This window comes from Sceloporus occidentalis, unplaced genomic scaffold (assembly GCF_023333645.1).
Source record: "Sceloporus occidentalis isolate IW3139 unplaced genomic scaffold, rSceOcc1.0.p SCAF_4, whole genome shotgun sequence".
NCBI classification, from domain to species: domain Eukaryota; kingdom Metazoa; phylum Chordata; class Lepidosauria; order Squamata; family Phrynosomatidae; genus Sceloporus; species Sceloporus occidentalis.
In genome coordinates this window covers 86,851,182-86,870,029 of record NW_028316984.1, presented here as the reverse complement: position 1 = coordinate 86,870,029, position 18,848 = coordinate 86,851,182, and the positions used below count along the sequence as shown (strand labels likewise).

The 18,848-nt window shown below is 38.5% G+C and overlaps 1 protein-coding gene across 1 annotated transcript in view; it reads right to left on the bottom strand.

Moving 5' to 3' along the window:
• DAGLA (diacylglycerol lipase alpha) overlaps positions 1 to 18,848 on the bottom strand; it is a 135,438-nt gene that overhangs the window by 58,144 nt on the left and 58,446 nt on the right. Inside the window, exon 2 of the mRNA XM_089520751.1 lies at positions 7,807 to 7,927. The gene's annotated coding sequence lies outside the window, so the exon portion shown is untranslated. The remainder of the gene's footprint in view (positions 1 to 7,806; positions 7,928 to 18,848) is intronic.

Sequence of the window (18,848 nt, the reverse complement as noted above, 5' to 3'; positions counted from 1 at the left end):
TAAAATGCATTTTAAAAAACAAACAAACAAACCAGGGACGTAGCCAGGATTTTAGGAAGGAGAGGGTCCAGACTAAGTGCCACCATTATAATGGGGCTTGGGCATGGCAGCGCAGCAGCACACACCATTCATTTTCCTAATGGAACCCCCCTTCTGGACCCCAAGAACCCACCCCCCCTTGGCTACGTTCCTGAACAAACAAACCCTAAGGCCTCTCCTTTTTCTTCCCACTGAGCCTCAATCCACTCACACCATCTCTTCAGCACTTTTAATTAATTAATTTTATTAACAAAATTTACAACACAACATATCAATCTTTTAACATACACAACACAACATAACACAACAACATAACCAACTCCCCACCCCACCCACCCAAACCACCCTCCAACATTTAAATTAAAACCTATGACTTCCATCCTCTTTGCGTAGTATGTTACTTCTAGTATCTCTTATACACAACCTATTTATCTCACCTATTCTTTTATCATCTTCTTCACTACTAACTATACTTACATCTTATTCTTCCTATTTGTTTCTTTACCCCTTATTTCTTTCTCCATTACGAATGCTATACTTATTCAATAGATATTCAAATAAAAAATACCCTCGAAACAAATACAATCTACAATCAAGTTACCGTATTTTCTGGCATATAAGATGACTGGGCGTATAAGACGATCCCCAACTTTTCCAGTTAAAATATAGAGTTTGGGATATACTCGCCGTATAAGACTACCCCTCTTCCAATGCACACCAAATAAAAATTAAAAAAAACATCAGATTTGATTTCAATATGGTAATTTTAATTCAAATGCTTATGACATGCAGGTATTTAGCAGGAAAACTTGTTGTATACAAAGCCTGCTTGGATTGGTCAGCTCTCCCTGCCTGCCCAGCCCTCCCTGTCTCCAAGACTATCAGAGCGGTATTGCAAACACGGTTCTTTTTTTCATACCCCGGGCGTCCTGGATGCCTGCAGCTTGCTCCACCCTTCAGTTACATATGTGACGACTGCAGATTCTCCAGTCTGGCTTGGAAGTTTCAGCACCTGCCCTATAAGATGACACCTGGCATATAAGACGACCCCCGACTTTTGAGAAGATTTTCCTGCATTAAAAAGTAGTCTTATACGCCAGAAAATACAGTAAGTACCACAAGCTCCCCCATTGCTTCCTCATATATTCAAACACTAAGTCCCATTCTTGGTTAATTTTTTTCGAGATATTCCCTATAGATTTCTCTCTTATTATTTGAGTTAACTTATCCATTTCTATTATTTCCATTAGCTTCAATACCCATTCCTCTTTCTTCGGCATATCCTTTGATTTCCATTTTTGTGCTAATAGCATTCTTGCTATTGCTACCATATAAAAAAGTTGTTTTCCGTATTTCGTTTCTATTTCATTGTCAATATACTCAACAGGAAGCCTTCTGGTTTTCATTCTAACTTAATATGTAAAATTTCACTAATTAAGTCTCTAATTTGTTTCCAATTTTTTTTTTTACCTTTTTGCAGTTCCACCAACAGTGTATTTTGTATCTTTGCATTTCCAACATTTGTTGTTTTTATTTTTATAGATTTTTGCTAATCTTTCTGGGGTTAAGTACCAGCGATGAAACATTTTAAACCAGTTTTCTTTTATATTTTGTGATGCTGTATATCTCAACCCTTTTATCCAAACATGTTCCCACTTCTCTAATTGTATATTATAACCAAGAGAGCTAGCCCACTTTACCATCGTATCCTTAATGGTTTCATTTTCCATATCCAATTGTAGTAATTTTCTATAGATTTTCCCAATTAGTTTTTCTTGATCATTGATTAATAGTGTTTCTAACTCTGTTTTGTTTTCTTCCTCACCATATTCTTTTATATCTTTCATCAGTCTTTCATAAATCCTCCTATAGGCAAACCATCCTGCATCAAAACCTATTTTCTCCAATTCCACTTGGGTCTTTATTATTATTTTACCCGACTTTTCCTTAGTTAATTCCCTATAGGTAAACCATTTCTCCCTCCTTATCATTTCTTTCCTATAGATGGCTTCATGAGGTAATAACCACATTGGGAGTTTGTGAATAATGTTTCTTTTATATTTATTCCATACTTTCAATAGATTCTTTCTCACACAGGGGTTATTAATTAGTTGATTAGCTTTTTCTTTATCATAGGCTAGATAAGCGTGAAAACCAAAACTCAGTCCTTCTCCATCTAATTCTAACACCCTTCTCTCTTCTAATTTCAGCCAGTCTTTTATCCATACTAAACTACACGCATCGGAATATAATTGTAAATTTGGTAACGACATCCCCCCTCTCTCTCGGGCATCCTGCAAAAGTTTTAGTCTAATCCTTGGTCTCTTATTCTGCCATATAAAACGTGATATGTCTCTTTCCTAAATTTTGAATGGTTTGTTTGAATTTATTATAGGAATCATTTGAAATAAAAAAAGAATTTTTGGTAATATTGACATTTTTATTGCTGCTATTCTACCTAGTAAGGATAATTGTAATTTTTCCCAATTCATTAAGTCTTTTTTAATCTCTGACCACAATCTTATATAATTATTCTCAAATAATTCATTCGTTTTTTTTGTTATCCATATACCCAGGTATTTTATTTTTTTGCTTATTTTTATTCCTGTTTTCTCTTCTATCTCCATCTCCTCTTCTAAGTTCATATTTTTCGTTAGAATTGCCGATTTGTCCTTATTAATTTTACATCTGTATATATCCCAACTTCATCAATTATATTCATCAAATTTATTATTTTATTTTGTGGGTCTTCCAAATTTATCACTATATTGTCGGCAAAGGCACGGATTTTATACTCATATTGTTTTATTTTCACACCTTGTATCATTTTGTTGTTTTTTATTCTGATCATTAGAACTTCCATTATGAGCAAAAAAAGAAGAGGAGATAGAGGGCAACCCTGCCTTGTAACCCTTTCAATATCAACTGGTCTTGATAGGTCTCCGTTAATGTTAATTCTTGCTTTTTGTTCCGTGTAAATTTGTGAAATCCATCTTTTAAAGTTTGGTCCGATATTTAAATTTTCTATAATTTCCAATAAAGCTTCCCAATTGACCGAATCAAGCGCCTTTTCCATATCCACAAAAATCATGCCTAATTTTTTGTCATTATTTCTTTCATAATATTCTAAAACATTTAGTATATACCTCAAATTATTTTTCATATATCTTTTTGGGAGGAATCCACATTGGTCTTCATCTATCCTATCTTCTATACATCTTTTGAGTCTTTGAGCCATAATTGTTGCGAAAATTTTATAATCCAAATTAAGTAATGAAATCGGCCTATAATTTGCTGCTTCTAATAAATCTTTACCCTCCTTCTGAAACAATATTATCTCTGATTCTTTCCAAGTTTCCGGTATTTTCCCACCTAAAATACTGTTCATGACTGTCCATAATGGTTCTTTTATTTCATTTTTAAAGATTTTATAAAATTCTATCGGAAATCCGTCTGGGCCTGGTGATTTACCATTTTTATTTTTTTCTATTGCTTTTTCTACTTCCTCTAATGTGATCTCTGCATCTAAATTTTCTCTTTGTGTTTCACTGATTTTAAAAAGTTCAGCGTTTTAAAGGGATGACAGCAAACACCATACCCTTTTCTTCCAAAAGGCAGATGTCTGGATGTCTGCAGAGCAGTGGTGTCACTCCTGTTGAGGGTGTCACCTGGTGTGTTCCACATACACCCGTACCTTCCTAATGATACCCCTGGCCAGTATTTCAACAAACATCTTTTGGTATACTGTTTTGCCCCACCCCCACCCCATGTACACCAGTCAAAAACAAAACCAGAAAGGCATTCATTAATCATAAATTTCTATTTTATCAGAACCAAGATAATATCCAATATTAGCTTCACAATAAGTGAGTATACAAAACCACAGTTAACATCCTGGCTTGTTGAACAATTGGCAACCATAGTTTCCATGCTTGGAGAAAACAAGAAACTATAATTAATGGAAATCTCTCTGGCTTGTTCTCAGTTCATACAAGTTAAGGTGATTCTGTATGCATTCAAAGTTTCATTCACATCTTAGTTCGTAGATCTGATATACTGATCATTCAAATGTAGTCAATGAATTATGACAGCACCATCCCACACCTACATTTTCTTGTCCTTCTAGATTCTTACAAGAGTAAGGTAGTTTTTTGACAATGTTGAAAATATGCTGTATGTGGCTAATTCAAATGTGGTAGCTGAAAAGGGTCAGGAATTGACTTTGTGGAAATGCCAGGTTCTTGTCAGGGGAGATGCTTTTTGTAATGAGTTTGAAATTCCTGGAGATACCTCTGTGATTAACTAACAATGTTAGGATTGCTGTTTGATCCTTAAAGATGATACCAAAGTCCTTCCTAAAGCCATTTCAGTAAGGAAGTCACATAACAAAAGCACACACCCAATGTTAACACAAAGTTATTGGTTACTTTACCAATACAAGTTTGCTAAAGAAAGGCAAACACTGCTTGTTCCATAGTATCTACTGGGATTTATTCTGGACTCAGCAATTCAGTAGTTTGCCTTACAAAGCCCATATACTTTTGTGACTAGAGTAACAGATTTCTCACAGAACGGAGACAGGAATACATTCAAAGTAAGAGGATGTTCTACAAAAAATATGGTTTAGCTGTAGGCATCTTGATCTGAATATTCAAAGACCTATTGGGTTATATTATTTATATTAACTCTGACACCAGCCATCTCAGAATTCTGTTACATTAGGACACTAGGCACAATGCAAAGGGGCTCCTAGACTATATTTTAGTATGAGATATGGAAGATCCACAGTCAAAATTTGGTTCTTTGTTCTACACAGCAAAAGAAATTATGCTAACTCATCTGACTACATGGAGAAGTGATTCACTGTCTCACACTATAAGCTATACAGTAATTCATTCCATACTTTCTTCACCAGCATTCTGCTCACCTAAACAACTATTCAAATCCATTCTTTCATCTGAGTGTCACATCAAGAAAGTTACACATGCCTTACCTCTTAACCTTAAGAATTCTCCCCATAACCCTTTCTGAAATGCTAGAACTGATATAACAGACTGTTCTGTAAGTAGCCCAAACACAGTTTTGCATAGCTGTTCCATTCAGTTTCAATGTCTAAAGGGCCTATTCTGAAGGCCCTTAAAGGAAATGGCAGCTGTGGTATTCAATCAGCCCCGTTCTCTTATAGGCACAGCTGCCACAGGCATACAGGGCTAATGGCACGTGCTGAAGATCATCTTTGGTATCATATCCTGAATATCTCTGGAGAGTTAATGGCCAGCTGTTTCTCTCCAGCATCCCCATTTTTTCTAGAGACTTGGTAATGGCAACTGTGTAGTAAAGGCCTACAGTTTTTCTATTCATGTAATCTGTGAATTTTGCCCTAGCCACCTCATAATTTAGAGGTCAAAATATGCATCAGTTGTTCACATCAACTTTCCCCCCAGGAATGTGTCTTTAGAGGAGATAGTGGTGATTGCAAGAGATCAGATTGTGCTGCTGGCCTATGCTATACTTTTAGATTGGTTGCAAAGCAAGTTGATTTTTAAAGAGGTATACCACCTTCCCCCATATTCTCTGAGATGTCTGAACAGACACCAGGAGTCTGCTGGCTAGAAGGGGTTTCATCTGTGTCTTGAAAACACCTGGGAGGCAATTAAAAAAAAAAAACCCTACTGGCAAAGAGAAGACTAGCCTTCTGCATGAAATTCTCAGCTAAAAGATGCACAGCTGACCCAAAAGCTGATAATGATTCAGTTTCAAGTAGGACACCTGAGCCCTTGTAGTTGGTGGATCTACTTGTGAATAAATAAACTAACTTGGTGCTCATGAGCAGCTTTCTTGCTTTTCTGTTCATATGGGGGTGATCTTAGGTTAATTCCACCCTCCCAATTATCAATTAGTGCTATTCATTACAGCAACAATAAAAGGCATAGTTTTTTAAATAGTGTTTTATTTTAGTTATGCTGGAGTGGTTCAAACACTTTTTTTACTGACTGATGTCGATGAAACTGGAGAATCACTTGAGTTAACTATCAAACTACTGATGCTATAAGGAACAGGTCAGGCTGCTTCAGTTCACATGTTTTGTGAATTTTTTAATATTCTCTTTATATCAGGGGTGGAAATCATGTTGCCCTCCACATTTTGTTGGACTGCAACTCCCAAAAGACCTTACCCAGCAAAGCTAATAGTGAGGAATGGTAGGAGTTGCAATTCAGAAACAACTAGAGGGTTTATTTTCTCTACTATTCTCATGACAGAAGAGAATAAACATTACTAATTTTTCCTTCCTTTTAATTTTCCTGGATCAGGTATGTTCATTTTCAGAGTGTCATGGAGAAGTTAGAAAATATACATGTTAATTAAGTAACTTTTGCTAACCTGCACCAGGAACAAGTCCTTGCAATCTAAAACTTGTTCGCCATATTGCCATTATGCTTCCTTTCCACTGGTAATACCTTATAGAACATAACAACCAAGAGTGATTCACATTTAGAAGGAACAAGCTGTTTTGCAGTTGGATCCCCTTTCTGCTTTTGCAAATATGTTCACTGTATTTTGAGTGCAGCTGCCCAAACCACTGAACATAATGTAAAAATCAAAAGTAATCATTGGCGGTATCCAGACCGACACAAAGCACCGGCCTGGATATCTACTAGGGTTGCCTCGGGGCATCCTTTCCAGATGCCCTGCAACCCTAGTACGTTCTAATGGCACTGCCCTTTCTACATGGGTGCCACCATTACGATGTCACGGCCGCACTGCGCCAAACGGTGCGGCGCAGACATGACGTCCTGGCGCTGCTGGAGGGAGCTTGTGGAGCCCTTTCAGTGGCGCCAGAAGGAGCTCCGTTTTGGAGCTCCTTTGGCCGTGTGTATCGCTGGCGTGGTCTTTAAATGGCCGTGCCAGCGATACAAAGAGAAAGGGCCCAAGCGGCCCCTTTCTTCCTTTCCCCGCCACTGTCGGGGTGCCCTTGGGGCATGAAGCCCCAAGGACATCCCTTTCCAGGCCGTGGAGAAGCGGCATTTTGCCGCTTCCCCGAGGCCAAGAAAAGTGGCGGATCAGGGCTTCTGGGGCTGCCGCTGTGGCAGCTGAGGCCCCGATCCGTTGGGGAAAGGGGCGGGTGCAGGCTGCCCCAAAGGGGCGGTCTGTATCCTGCCATAGTTATTTTTTCAACTGATAATGGTTTTCCTCATTTATAGGCAAGTGTTAATTTAAAAGAATGTGTTATCACAAAAGTTAGAAGAGAATGCTCAAACATGTTTTTGTACATGTGGAGTGCAACAACTCAGTAATCTACATAAGGAGCACTCATTTTAAAAATGCAGATGGCCTGAAATTCTCAGTCCAAGAAAACAGGAAGAAAGCAGCAAATATATTACCCTGGATTAATTAACCTAAAATAAATGCTGCCTTAATTCTGTATTCAATCAGTAATGCATAACAGAATCTCACCTCCACCGGAATGGCTGCATTAGAAAAATGTAAATAAAATTGTTACCACATTTTAACTTGTATATATTGATGTGGTCAATTTATATTAATGGCTCACTAATCTGTTTAGTGGCCTGACAAGTTAAAACAGAAAAGGATTAGTATATGATAGAAAAATACTTCCCCCCCATATTAGACTACATGGATAAGCTTTTGAGGGAACAGAGGCCCATAGATATGTGCATTTGTTTAAATCAATTTTCTTGCCTGTCACAGAAACTGATCACCTAAGATCAACAAAAAACTGAAAATTTGAGCTTAAGATATACTTACTGAGCATGTAGTCCAATAAAAACACATTCTTCCATCCCAAGAAACTTTCTTGAGAAAGTCTATGTCCATGGATGTAAGCTTCATGGGTGAAAGAGGAATCCGCATGTTCTCCCTGCAGCCACTGAAAATATCAGGAAAAACAGTGGTGACTCTCTGCCAACAAAGCCAGTTATCATTATAACTTTCACTATTACTGGAACAACTCCTTCCTTCCAGGACACAACGCTCATTTGGTGAGCTCAAGCTGGTTCAAGCAAATGAATCAAAAGTTCTGAGTCCCTCAACCTTTTCCACATTTTCATCACACTCTAGGAGGCAGTGACCTTATTACTTGCAGTCAGGAGACTGTTTCTACAACATAGAAAGACTGAGAATGAGACCATAGTTTCTAGAAGCAAGTGCTATAGCACAGAAGCAGCCTTTCTTCTTCCAATGTGTGCCACACAGCTACGCACATGCAGAGCAAATGTATACAGTCAACTATGAGCACTCTCGAATCTCCCTAAATGATGAAACTGCTCTTCCTTGCAACAGACTGCATGAGAGACAGGATGGCTGGAATAAAAAGACTGCAAAGCCCTGGGCCATTGGCTACTTTTGACATTTTAGAAACAAAAAGGCAACACACAAGGAACAATCTTTGTAGTCAAAGAGTGAATGAACTGTTAAAATTAAGCAGCCTTTATCATAACCTTTTAGCCAGCAATATCTCAGTCTGAATCAGGATCACAACACAGGATAAAAAAGAATAAAGTCCCCTCCCCAACACTTCCACAATGCAGTCCCAATTGGATTAGATCCTCATCCCTGTGGTTGATGTTTGGTAAAAAAGAAAAATGAAAGGTTCTAATCACATTTTAAAATAATATGGTTAACACAACATGCAGTTTGACACTATTTCTCCATAATACACTTTGAGAGAGAGAGAGACAGAGAGGGGGGGGGGGGAAGAAGCAGTACTAGAGGATATATGTACACTTGTAGATTGAAGGGTTATTGTAAAAATCAAGCATGAGCCCTACTCTAGAGACTTTTGTTAAATTTGATAAGCCCAATATCTGGTAGAATTAGAAGTAGCTGCAAAAGTACATGCATGAATACAAGAGAGCAAAACGATAGGCCAATATCCTCTACAATACCACTGAAGCTGAAAGCTCTGCTGGCATAGTTATGTTCCACCACCAGAGAAGACAGGTTCACTTTGCATGCCTCCCAATAGCTATTTCCCCAATGCCTGGCTTCCAGGAGTCCTCACAGCCAAAGCATTATGAGACAAAGACTTCAAAAACCACCTAAACAATAGAATACTGTTGCGGCTGAAGAGAAACAAAGCTACTCCTTGGAAAACTGTTAACATCTGCGACACTCCTGGGCCAGTACTGCTTACTGATTCTTCTTGGGTTAGACAATTCCATGGTGCAAATAACTATGTGGCTACACACAATTTTTTTTAAAGGGGGGGCGGGACTCTGATAAAGAGCAAAAGCCAAAAAGTCAACAAGCCCAATGACTGAAGTAGTAACTTTTTCACAGACCACAAGAAAGAATTCAGTAGAATTCCATTTTGTGCATGAGCCAGTATGCTGGTTCTTCCTGCTTGATCAGGAGTGAGTGAACAAACCAAAAACCATCAGGCCATAGTTTCTTTTCTTTTTTAAAAATATATTTATTCAAAAATGAAACTATACAACCAGTAAATAAGAACCATCAAACACAACTACAATCCATCATAAAAATAGAATTTACAAGCTACAAATTACAAATTATAGTTTGTCAAGGCCATAGTTTCTTCATCATGATGTGCAAGTCCACTAGGAGCAGGTGTTCTGGCTTGTGACTTGCCTGAAAAGCCAAACATATAAGTCTCTCTGTGGTTCCCACTACTACTACTACTACTACTACTACAACTTGTTATTATTATTATTATTATTATTATTATTATTATTTATACCAGCATGGTATAGTGGACTGAGTGTTAAACTATAACTCTGAACACCATGGTTCAAATCCTTTCTTGGCCATGGAAACATATTGTATAAATTTGGGCAAGTCACACTCTCTCAGAAGAAGGCAAGGGCAAACCCCCTCTGAACAAATTTGCCAAGAAATCCCTGTGATAAGGTAGCCTTAAGTCAGAAACAACTTGAAGGCACACAACAACACACAACAATAATGGTTATTTTTCTGTCTTGCTTAGTCCAGTTTGTTTAGCCACTCCCATTAGAAGCACTACTATGCTGTTTAGCTACAGTGAAGTCAGTTGTTCACAGTACCATGGCTTATTATGATATCCAAACACATGCAAATGAAACCTTTTTGAGATAAGAAGCAGGCTGTTGTCTCATTAACAAGATTTAGGCTACCTTTAGCATGCACTACACATCAGTGCTTTGTTATGCATTTGTTTCATTCACCAGTTTATCTGCTAGGATACTGCATCAGACTATGTGATGCTCCTGATTAACTGTTCAGAAGAGGAAGCAGGCTGGTGGTTTTAATGTCCTGCCTCAAGATAATATTAGTTATTATAGGATGTAGATTATGCACACATGGCACTAGTTCCTTCAGGAAGGCGAAGCTGGATGAAGGCCACTGAACAGACCTACCCATGGCTTCTTGTGTTTTAAAGTACTTCCACGTTTTCTTACAAAACAGCACACGGGTAAAAACAATTTGTCTAAAGCAGTGCTCCTCTGTAGTGCCAACAATTACACAAGAACAGAAAGTGACAGTATGTTAAGGACATCTGTGGTTTTAAGTGATCAGATCTCCTGGTTCATTTGCCATTCCACCTTCAGATAAGAAATTAGGCTGAATGTGACATATTTTAAGGCATTACAACTAACAGGGCTGTCAATCCTGTTGTGGTTGGTCCACCTACTAGCTACAGCAATGGCCAACAATATTATTTTGATGGGAAAGCTCAATGAGTGCCGTGCATGAGTGGTGCTGGACAACTATCTCCAATCCTATCCTTATAATGAAGCTTTTAGTCAATCATTTCCTAGAGCTCCAGCTATACATAAAGAATTTGAATACTCTAGCCACTACAGAAATAAACTTATAAAGAAAGGCTTTTGTCAAGTGTGCATCTCATAAGATTAATTTCAATTGACCAGATACAAATTTTCATAGATTAGGGATGTACAGCCGGCCCTTCTTATACACTGATTTTTTATACACGGATTCAAGTATCCACGGTTTGAAAATGTTCAAAAAAAGTATAAATTTAAAATATCAAAGCTTGATTTTCCATTTTTTATAAGGGACACCATTTTGCTTTGTCATTATATTTAATGGGACTTGAGCATACATAGATTTTGTTATACATGGGGGATCTTGGAACCAAACCCCAGCGTATAACAAGAGCCACTGTATTACAAAAGCAATTTTGTGCTGGAGGACTGAAAGGACATTTTAAAAATTCCTACAACACAATTCTGCCCTGGAAAAATGGTATTGTATTTGTGTGTGTTGTGTGCCTTCAAGTCATTTACGACTTATGGCAACACTAAGGTGAACCTATCATGAGGTTTTCTTGGCAAAATTTGTTCAGAGAATACCGTGCATTATATGGGGCAACATTGTATTTTTATGGTTAAAGTAGGACCCTCCCCATCCTTCTTTGAAAAAGTCAGATGCATAAAACAAAATACATCCATCACTACTGTTTTTAGCTTTGGTTAAGATTCTTCAGAGTTTCTGTTTATATACATCTAGGAAAGTTTCCTTATCACACACTAATCTGAAATGAAATTAGTTGCTGTCCCTTGCCTAGAATGGAATACAGTAAGTATGTTTGTATTTTACTGGGAAAGAAATAGTTTAAAAAGTTTTCCCACTTCTGAAATATATTCAGTTATTCATATCTGTATCATTTTCTTTTTTTTTCTATATTGGGATTTTATTACATGTAACATTAAAAACATATAAAACATATAGAACAAGACATATCTATACATCACATACATCTATATCAAACTTGCTCCCTTTGTTAACTAAAAATTACTTCCCTGTGTGTATAGTTTCCCTGATATCTTTTGTTACAATTTGTATAACTTTGGCGCGTTACAGATGTGCCAAAGGGGTGTGCTGGGGTTAGAAAGGGGCGTATTAGGGTTGAGAAGGGGTGTCCCTTCCGGATGCCCCTCAACCTTAGTATGGACTGAGTCCGTACAAAATGGCGGCACCCGTCCACACGGGGGCCACCATTTTGACGTCGCGGACGCATAGCGTCCGGATGCTGCATGGTGTAAGTGACACCGCGAGTACGCAACTAGCGCCTCGCAGTGCCACTTCCAGGGCGCAGAAAGAAGCGCCATTTTGGCTCTTCTTTCTTGCTGCGCCCGGGAACCGCACAGTTTGGCCGCTGCGGTTCTTGGACGCAGCAACCGGGGCGGTGGCAGAGCACCCTGTAACGAGCCTATGTACCTCATTTAGTTCATTATTAAAGAATTCTTACATAGGACCTTTCCTGCAAGTCTCTCTGGTATACTGATATCCATACATATAACAACTTTCTTCCTAATCTATACATTAGAGATTTTTTCTATCCATTTTGGTTATCTCTATAATTTTGCTTTCTCCTTTTGTTTTTATCTGTATCATTTTGTAACCTTACACATTCATTCAACATATTCCAATACATCTGTATCATTTTCTAATACAAAGCCTGGTATACTGCAAATACATGATTACAATGTATTTATTTTCTAGTTTCAAAAAGCACTGGATCTCATTTTAAATGAAGAGAACGTCCATTCTGTGCCCACTTTCCTCACCTTACAAGCATGCCAGACAAATACTAATGGCTAAACAAACACTTTAATTCATATTAGCCTGACTATAGTCACTGAAAGCACGCTCCCCTGAATTTTCAAGTACACCAGATGGCATGCAGTTACCATACCCAACTCAAACGGAAATCAGCAATTAGAATACATATAAAACATCATCAGTCTTGAGGCCGCTATTTTAAAGCCTATGAATAGAGCTTTTTCTGTCTCAGAACGTGCATCTCCACAATCTGGAGATTGTTCTTTCTTGAAGGATGTGACTTCATCTTTAGGAAATATCTTCAGCTTGTTGAGAAGGGGCTTTACAACCTACTGCTATTGCTGCTTGCGGAAAGAAAGGTACCACTGAATCTAGGAAAGTGTATCACAGAACAGTGAAGGAATGACCCTGTGGAACAAAGTGGTATGGTGTCTCATATCACTCCCCTGCTGTGTTTGCTTACAACAAGTAGTGATACCTTTAGGAGGGACCAGAGTAGAGTTGTAAAGCTAAACATTAACAGAAATTATTCTTGTGATGCAGTTGGAAAATTCATAGTCCAGCTACGCTGGCTGCTTAATACAGGGCCAGTCCCGGAGCATTATGCCCTGGACTGACCATGATGGCGATCACGTACACCAGGCAGAATCTGATGTGACACCACATCACTGTACACACGGGCCAGCTGGGCTAACACTGCATCAACTCCACTGGCCTGTCCCTATGTCCCTAGTGTGCCATCACTGCCGCTGCCTCATCAGTCAAGCAACTGTCTGTGAGAGCCTGGTTGTCACTGCTACTTCTACTGAGGTCAGACCAGGGCACCCATACATGTGATTAACAAGGAGGTGGTCAGTCTACCCTCTCCTAAAAATGCAGCCTTATTCCCCGATGGGTAGGAAACAGACAGGTTGGATCTTGAATTACCACAGGGGATTCTTCAGAAGATGACTTTGTGAGGAAATAACTGACTACAAATTTCTGTTTCTTAAACTGGGTGTCCTCATGTAGCTATCCTGCAGACCTAAAGGATAATGGGGAAGGAAGGTAGGGTAGGTTAGGTAGAAATGCTTTAATCTTGCAGAAAGAGAATGGAAGGGTGGGACAACCCACTGTTTCTGCTTACACCTCAACGGCCACAACACTCTGGGCCTGGGAAGAGTAAAATAATAGTTCAAGGAGAACAAGAAAATTTGACAATGAAAAAAATGTTTCATTGAGTGCCAACAATCCACCCAATGTGAGTAAAAGAGCAAGAAATTATTCTTAACCTTCCTTCCCCAGAAATCCCTGTAGGTTCCTACTAATATGGATTACCTCTGAACAGTGATCATGACAGCTGTCTTCACAATGACCATGTTCTCATCAGAGGATGAAACATTACCTTTTGTACTAGAATCCCTTGGTCAGCACAGCTAATAGTGCTGTAGCACAAAAGAAACTTTTCCATGCCAAAAGAGTAGGCACAGGACAGGTCAACCCACCTCAAGCAAGGCTTCTGCCAAACAGTACAGTTCATCTTTAACATATCTGGCATTTAACTTTCATTCTATAATTCTGCATTACTGATGAGGGACTACGCAGAAATTTTATATGTTCTATCAAATTCCTGTGAAAACTAGGATCGTTGTCTTTAGTGGGTGCCTTTATTTATTCACATCTGAATTTATCAAAAAAATACACCAGGTGGCACAAAGCAACAAGTATTTAAAAAACTATCTTCTGTGAGAGGACATGCCTAGATATACACCCACCAATAATATCTTGAATAGCCTCTGCAAATTATACAAACTGTACAATCAATATCCTTAACATAATTTTCAAAAATAAAACTAATAAACATTTCCTGCAAGCTCACTTAATAGATTTGTTTGCCAAGGGTGTTGTCTGCACTCTCTACTGTACTTTTGAGGAAACATTTCTTGAAACTGGAAATCAAATATCAGAAGCCTTGCCCCGCTTACTTTTCTTGCTGAAAACAAAATGAATCCAACAAAAAGGAAGGCAGGGAGGGAGGAAAGGATTTTTTGTTATAATATTAGCAGTAGACCACTGGCAATAAACCTCACTGAACTAGTTACAGCAAGTTAACTCCCACTGTCATCTGGAAAAGGAAGAATAAACACACTGAGATTAGTAATGCTTAAATTAAGCTCAAATTCAAGAAAGAACACGTTTTGGAGGTATTTGGCATTTTCATCTAAAGCCAGATGGGGGGGATGTTTTGCTGGATTGAAACTCCTACCAATCCTTACAACTCAGTAGCACCTTGGCTAAGGGGAGTTACAGCCCCAAACACTGGCAGGGTGACATATACCCCCACCACTTTTCTAGAGAAAACAATTATGTGTAGGCCTCTAATTTCAATAGAGTTGTTGTTAATTGCCCTCAAGATGACTCCAACTCATGGAGACCCTGTGGGTGAGACATCACCAAGATTCTCTGTCCTCCACTGCTCTGCTCAGGTCCAGTAAATTCAGGCCTGTGACTTCTCTGATTGAGTCTATCCATCTGGCATTCAGTTTTCTTCTCTTACTATTGTCTAGCTACATTTCCTAGCATTATTGTATTTTCTAATGAGCCATGCCTTCTCATGATGTGACCAAAGCAAAGCAGCCTCATTTTCATCATCTTGGCTTCCAGGGACAGTTAAGGTTGATCTGTTCTAGGACCCATTTGTTTATCATTTGGGCTGTCCACAGTATCCTCATCTCTCTTCTCCAGCACCACATCTCAAATGAGTTGATTTTTTTTCTTATCAGCTTTCTTCACTGTCCAGCTCTAGCATCTGTACATGGTGATGGAGAATACGATTTGGATGATCCCAACTTTAATGTTTAGTTGCATATCTTTAGTCTTCAAGATCTTGTCTAGTTCTTTCATAAGTGCCCTTCCCATCGCTAGTCTTCTGATTTCTTGACTGCAGTCTCCATTCTGATCAAAGTTTGATCCAAGGTGAGGAAACTCTGTAACTATTTTGATTTCTTTGTTGTCTAGGTTCAGTTTTTCTAGTTCCTCTGTGTTCACGAGAAGCATGAGCCAGGGGAAAGCTACAAATAGTAAAAAAAAGGAAATGAAACTTATAAATATAGCAATATTACAGGTGAGGGAGCTAAAATGGACAGGAATGGGTCACTTTTCACTCATTCAAATCAATGAGAGCATTCCTGAGTTTAAAAAATGGTATTATGAGAACCAGGGTGGCGTAGTGGTTTGAATCTTAGTTTACAACACTGGAGAGCAGAGTTTGAGTTCCTGCTTGGCCATGAAACCCATTGGGTGACCTTGGTCAAGTCACATTCTCTCAGCCTCAGAGGAAGGCAATGGCAAACCTCCTGTAACAAATCTTGCCAAGAACATCCTGTGACAGAGTTACCATAAGTTGGAAACAACTTGAAGGCACACAACAAATTCTGAGAACTGTATTAATGAACTCACTGTAAATGATCTGTTGTTAAGGGTGAGCAATAAAGAAAATATGTTTGCTGGTGACACTAAATTATTTAGGCAGTTTAAATGGAAAGGAGCAGCAAAGAATGCCATAAGGATCTTTCCAAATGGAGGAGAAATAGATACTGTAGAGCTCAAGAAGGTACAAAAAAGACACCAAGCGGTAAAGAGACTGAAACAATTACCCATGTATGTGAGAATTACTGTACTATGTGTTCAAGGCTCTTAAGACTAGAAAAGGGGCTAGTAAGGGAGAAGGACATGATGAAGTGTATAAAAGTACTGAGAAAATGGATGGGATGATATTTGCTCATAATGCTCATACCTGGAGTCATCAGATGAAGCTGAATGGAAGATGATTCAATGTAGAAGCAGAGTTTCCTCACACAGCAGATAGTTGTAACTATACAGCACCAAATGCATAGGACTACCATTCACCTAACAACTAGCCATTATGGCCAGGCTGGCAAAGACTGAAATAGCACAAAGCAGTACTGGAAAGCACGTGTTAGATCCAGAAGCAAAAGAAGAAAGAAATCTTCATGTGCTTATTGATGGTTGTATTTTATTCTTTAAAGAGATTGTTCTGTAATGAGCCCAATGTCTTTTGGTCTTTATAATATTGAATGGCCTTCTTCAGGGACTATACTTTCAGTGTTTCAATAGCAGAAATTTCTGGAGTTGGCTAAAAATCTCTCCATATAACTGCACTGTTATATAATAAAAGGGAGCCACTTTTTGTTGTATAACAATCCAGTCCCTGCGTTTTAGAGGGGAACTGGAGCCCCATAAATTTCCATAATCAGCCTTAACAAAAAAATTCCCGCAATACTTATTAGAGTTCTGTACTATCCAGCAAATGCCCATACGGGCAATCATCCACTTTCTACATTTATTCATAAATAAATTAAAGTAAAGAAAGGTTCTTTTTAGTGTTAACCAAAAGTTTACCATACCCTCTGAACAGCATTTTTTCATTTCCACAATGTCAGTTTCTGCTTCTAAAGCAAGGACAGCGAGTTAATATCTAGTTTCTATATATACCATATTTTCTGGCGTATAAGACGACCCCGAACTTTTCCAGTTAAAATATAGAGTTTGGTATATACTCGCCGTATAAGATTACCCCTCTTCCAATGCACACCAAATAAAAATTAAAAAAACATTAGATTTGATTTCAATATGGTAATTTTAATTCCAGTGCTTATGACATGCAGGTACTTAGCAGGAAAACCTGTTTTATACAAAGCCAGCTTGGATTGGTCAGCTCTCCCTGCCTGCCCAGCCCTCCCTGACTCCAAGACTATCAGAGCAGTAGCGCAAACACAGCTCTTTTCCCCATACCCCAGGCATCCCGGACACCTGCAGCTTGATCCGCCCTTCACTTATACCTTCCCAGTGAGGCACCCCCTCACCTTGTTATCAGGACCGCGTTAAGTCACTTCTTTCCACGAATCTTAGTGAGTGGATTTTCTTCTACCGTACTTGTACAGCGGTCGCCGCATACAGTGGGGATGCAGCCGCAGACGTTTTTGACCTCCCCCACCATATGCGGCGACTGCAGATTCTCCAGTCCGGCTTGGAGTTTTCAGCACCTGCCCTATAAGACAACACCCAGTGTATAAGACAACCCCTGACTTTTGAGAAGATTTCCCTGCATTAAAAACTAGTCTTATACACCAGAAAATACAGTATGTGTGTGTATTCATTTTTATAGCAAAATAAACTTATCACACTATTTGTAAAGTGCAGAAGATGCAAATAAACAGGTAAGCAAAGGCCGTTACACACAGAACACAAGTAATATTGAGATATATGAATATGCTCCCAAAGTATTTTCTACCCCAAGTATTGCTTTGTAACCCCACTCATAAAGAATTTCCTCAAACCATATGAAATGTTAATAAATGAAGTGTAAAATCAAGAAGTTAAGCAGGGCATAAAGACAGGTCCAAAAATGTGAGGAAGGGTTGGGGACTTTTTTGAGCAAGCCTGTTTATATTCCTGGAAGTGTCTTCAGACAGTAAAGGCATTTGGAGAATAGGAAGCATAAGCAGCATGGGATTCTTATTCTTACATTTGTTCATAACTCACTGAACTTTCTATCTACATTTTAATGCATTTGTATTGTTTTTTACTTGTACTGTTTTAAATTTGTTGTTAGCCACCTTGAGTCCTTATATTGGGGGAAAAACAGGATATGAAATAAACAACAACAACAATATGGAAGTTCTGTTAGACAATGAAAGCACGCAAATACATTAGTAAATGCATCTAACTTGTGATTCCTATTCTTCCTTCAGCTTCAATAACCAAACTTATATAATTTCAGAAGGAAGCGTCTTGATGTATTTTTTTTCTTCACCAACCTGGTCCATCCTTCACCCCTTTCCACAGCCCATCAGAGAAAGAATGTCAGCCTACTTACCAACCTTTTCTCTTGTACTTTTAAAAACACAATGCAGTTACAGCTACTTCAAAATTCTTTTGTAGGCTGTGCCTGCTGTTCTCTTTTCTTACAGATATAAGCCCATTTTCATATGTATGGTACATATGAATGTATACATAAGCTGACACATTTAGTGGCATTGTGTTCCTTTAATTTGCCAGAACATACCCCTTCCTCTCAATGAATTTATACTTCATGAATTCCTTACACTTACAGTAGACTATAATGCCTCACAGCTATTTTATATTTGAACTGAATGTTATAAGTGCTTTATTCTCAAAAAGAGACTAAGTCAGAATAACTACCAGACAGCAGAGCTTTAAGTGATATCATTTACTTGCAAAAGAATGGCATATATGCTGGAATA